The 4,608-nt window shown below is 43.0% G+C and overlaps 1 long non-coding RNA gene across 1 annotated transcript; it reads left to right on the forward strand.

Moving 5' to 3' along the window:
• Positions 1–417: 417 nt before the first annotated feature.
• On the forward strand, positions 418–3,785 carry LOC148683178 (uncharacterized). Its single transcript, XR_015947477.1, has 2 exons — positions 418–727; positions 3,265–3,785. It is a non-coding gene; the product is annotated as an uncharacterized LOC148683178 (long non-coding RNA).
• The last annotated feature ends 823 nt before the right edge of the window (positions 3,786–4,608 follow it).

A 4,608-nucleotide genomic window follows, 5' to 3' on the forward strand; every position in this document is an offset into this window, starting at 1 on the left:
AGGTAGGGTCTCAGCCTGGGTACCAGATGGAGCTGATAGACAGCTGCCCTGGACACAGAATTGACCTACACCTCCATGGACAGCTGTGAGTCCAGAATGACTCCCAGGCTGCACACCTGGTCCTTCAGGGGCACAGTTACCCCATTCAGGACCAGGGAGTCCTCCACACCTGCCCGCCTCCTGTCCCCCACAAACAGTACTTCTGTCTTGTCAGGATTCAACCTGACAAGTTGGTTCCTTCCAACTTTAAAATTCTATGATTCCTCTAAGAAGTGTATCTGAAGAAGTGTGCATGCACAGGAAACTCATACCAAGGACAAACGTAGTTGGTTTCTAAGGTGCTACCGGAAGGAATTTTTTTATTTTGTTTTGACTACGTCAGACCAAAACGGCTAACTACCTGTAACTATGTTAACTTGAGTCTATGAAATTAGGCTGCTTTAGCTCAGTAGCACCCAAAGTCACATTTGCAAACATTTGGACCCTAGCAATTTCCGCAGGGAGGATCGTGCGTATGGGCTGAAACACCAGGTGGAGCAAATGAGTATGCAGAGGGAAATCATAATTTGGAACAACCTGTATATTGTATGATGGGACGTGATGCTAGCAGTTAATTAGAACCTTCTGAAATGGAATGGTATAAAAAAGCCCTGAGATGCAAGGAGACACCATCAGCCTTCCTCAACACTGAGACGCTCCACTTGAGTCCTCCTCATTGAAGAACCAGGTAAGTTTGGTTACGATGCATTACAGAATGTTCAAAATCTTTGAATTCCAACAGTTTTTTTGAGGAAAGTAGATTTTAGTATATATATTGAGCTCAGAAGAGGCAGGGGTTCATGAGTATTAATTATTCTGTACTCTGGAATGTCTATGAACATCCCAACAATGCAAGCAATATCATACCACATTTAAATATGATGAATCTTGAGATTATGTGTTGTTTAAAGGGTGCTTGGAGTTACCGGGGGTAGGGAGGATTTCTTCCTCACCCTGCGAAGAGGAATTGATTGTTGAATCAATGAATGACTCTGAATTAGGCCACATTAAAAATAATGAATCTTGGGAACCATAGCACTTTGGAATTGTTTCGAATCGGGAGAGCACCAATTCCCCCCTTACAGAGATTTCTAGGAATAGGAGTTGATTTTTAAATCACTCTGAAAAGTGAAGCTCTGTGAGGGGACGTTGGGCTCCTAAGAACTCTGCACCCATTAAAAAACTACCATTACCCAGGATTCTTTGGGGGATGCCATGACTGCTTAAAGTAGTTAAGTAGTAGTAAAGTTTAAATGTATAGAGTTAATGGGACCTTAGTCATGTGCATTAGCTTGAACAGGTCTGCTCTGCATGAGACTGGCATGAACGGCAATCCATGACAATTTAAATTACTTGGGGGGCGGGAAGGTCGATTTACAGAATTTGGCAGGTCCTGTGAAGGATACTGCATGATAGAGAGTTGTGGTAGGAGCCAACATGTATACCGTGTTTCTCATATTATAAGACATGTCTTATATTTATTTTTTCCTCAAAAAAACACACTATGGCTTATTTTCAGGGGATGTCTTATATTTTTCCTCCTCCTCCTGCCATGGCCGGTATTGCTGCTGTGCCTATCGCTATGTCTTATTTTCGGGGTATGGCTTATATTCCTTGAATGCTTAAAAATCCTGCTATGGCTTATTTTATGGGTATGTCTTAAAATATGAGAAACAGGGTATTTGGTGATATATATTGTGGTCAGGGCAGACAGGGGTTGAAAATCATTGTGAATGATTTACTCTGCAAAGTCCTTGGACATTCTAGCAATGTAGAGTGGAAGGAGCACAAAATGTGGCTGCTATGTAGATTATGTTAACCTTCTGGTTGGTATAGGTGCCCACAGAGAACGAGGGCTCAGCAGAGTTTGGGTACAGCTGAGTGGAAGGGTGGGCAGAGAGGCAATAATAATCATAATTCAGGTGGTTTCACAGATGAGTGGGGTCTAGACTGCTGTGTAATGAATAGGAATAACTCAGTAATGATCAGGCCATGGGGCAAGATATCCCATGTCAATACCTTTTAACATAATATAATATATTCTTTGTAATGTAATTCAATCAAGTCAACTAAATCCTACTCAGAGTACTCCCATTAATATTTCTGACCCCCTCCTGTGTTGTACAGTTACAGCACTGTCACACCCTATTAAAAACAATGACTCTTGGGAACTGTAGTATTTTGGGAGTGGTTAGAATGGTTGGGGCACCCATTTTCCCCTCACCAGGTTCCCTGGGGAAGAGGGACTGCTTGTTAAATCACCCTGAAAACTGAAACTCAATGAGGAGGAGAAAGGTCTCCTAAAAACTCTAACCAGGCTACTTGGATGTTAAGTAAAAAAATGCAGGTTGAAATGTATAGAACGGACGGGGCCTTAGTCATGCTCCTTAACTTGAGTGGGTGTGTTCTGGCATGAGCAACCACCTGTGGTAGTATAGGGTGGCAATGACCAGGGCCAGAATAATCCTGGTCAGGCTGCACAGGCCCTAAGTAGCCAGAGGAACTCCATTTTCAAAATCTCTCTTTCTCTGATAGAAAGTAAACCAGGCAGCACTTTGCACACAGGCACAGCATGTTTGCACATCTAATGCAAAGATCTAACCACACACAGCACTTCTAAGAAATTCTAGCTACACCACATTTTGTTCCTTTGTTCCATCCTGTCTAGCATAAACCACAAGAGCACATCCTGTATAAGCTTTGTAATTTACATGGGGGTGGCGGTGGGTAAGTTTTGTTATAAAAGCACTCTGTGTATGCCCATGGGTCGGGCAGAATGAGAAACTCATTCTCACTGCCACCATTTATTGCAATAAATGTTTTAATAAATCTGTTTTATAATATGTACAACTGCCTGAGATTTCGTCTGGTCAATTTGGGAAGCCAATCATCCATATTACATTTCTGGTGTCCTTACAGTAGTAGGTTTGTCTATATAAATAAAAAAAAGTTTTTCATCATGTGTCGAAAACCATACAGCAGATGTTCTAAACACCAATGGTCAGGGAGTCCAAGCAACATTGACCAATGTTTATTTAACTAGAGGTCCTTCTGAATACCCATTGCTCAAAACCATATGAGGGAAGAAGCTGTTGTGCTTGGGACTGTTTGTGGGCTTTCCATAGGAATATCTTGTTGGCCAGTGGGAGAACAGGATGTGGGACTGGATGGGCCATAAACTAATTCATCAGCCTCTTCTTATGTTCTTTTGATGTGTTTCTTTAGATCCATTCAGCAAAGATGTCTTGCGGAAAGACCCAGTGCTACAGTAAATGCCCTACCTCCACCGTCACCATTCAGCCGCCACCCTTCACCATATCAATCCCGGGCCCAGCTCTCCACTGCTCTGACCAACCCTCCTGCATTGAGCAATGCAACCCTTGCACTCCCGCTCTGTGCTGCGAGGGGATGAACCCCATGGGATATGCCTCCATCTCCACTGGTGCAACTCCCGCTTTCAACTCCCCCAGCCTCTCCTCTCCATTGTTGCCACCCAGAAGTGACTGCAGCCCTTGCCGAAGATTCTAAGTGCCACCATCAGGCAACATGAGATGCAGAAAGTATATTGGAAGGAATTCACGGAATTAGAAATCAGGAAATGTCATTGTAAATGGGGATATTTAGAATATGTAGTTGAATTTGAGGGAATGAGGTTGTATGTTCTGCTCAGGACAGACTAGCTGAGATTAACTGACATGATGTACTTGGCACCATTAAATTCAATGGATCAATGCAGATTAAAATCATTATGGTCATTCCGTTCATTTCTGTATTGCTTTATGTTTTGACGGGGGAGAAATCAAATAGTTTTGAAATATCATATCAAACCATCCAGAAGAAACAATTACAGAAGAAAATCAGATATAGCATACACATTCAAAGAAAAATAACTGTCTAGCTCTTACTGTCAGGAGGTTCTTCAGATGTCTTCTAAAAGTCTGGTAGTTGTTTTCCTCTTTGACATCTGTTGGGAGGGCGTTCCACAGGGCAGGCACCACCACTGAGAAGGCCCTCTGCCTAGTTCCCTGCAACTTGGCTTCTCGCAACGAGGGAACTGCCAGAAGGCCCTCGGTGCTGGACCTCAGTGTCCGGGCAGAATGATGGAGGTGGAGACGCTCCTTCAGGTATACTGGACCGAGGCCATTTAGGGCTTTAAAGGTCAGCACCAACACTTTGAATTGTGCTCGGAAACGTACTGGGAGCCAATGTAGATCTTTCAAGACCGGTGTTATGTGGTCTTCTCCAGGCCAAACATACCCAGCTTCCTAAGCCGTTCCTCATAAGGCATTGTTTCCAGGCCTTTGACCATTTTGGTTGCCCTCCTCTGGACATGTATATATTAAGTATATTAAATATTTCAAAAGAAAGAATTATGAAAGGAAGTTAGATATAAAGTGCACCTTTAAAATACAGAATTGGCCTGGGAATAAAATATTATCTCGAGTATAGAACACATTTGCTGCTTTTGCTGCCAGTCCTGCCAATGGCTGTTCATAGCAGGTGGTGGCTGTGGAAATTCATGTTTGATGTACTGGGTCTTCACTCAGAAATAGCCAAGAGGGGCTCTCA

This window comes from Zootoca vivipara, chromosome 16, assembly GCF_965207765.1.
Source record: "Zootoca vivipara chromosome 16, rZooViv2.hap1.1, whole genome shotgun sequence".
Taxonomy (NCBI): Eukaryota; Metazoa; Chordata; class Lepidosauria; order Squamata; family Lacertidae; genus Zootoca; species Zootoca vivipara.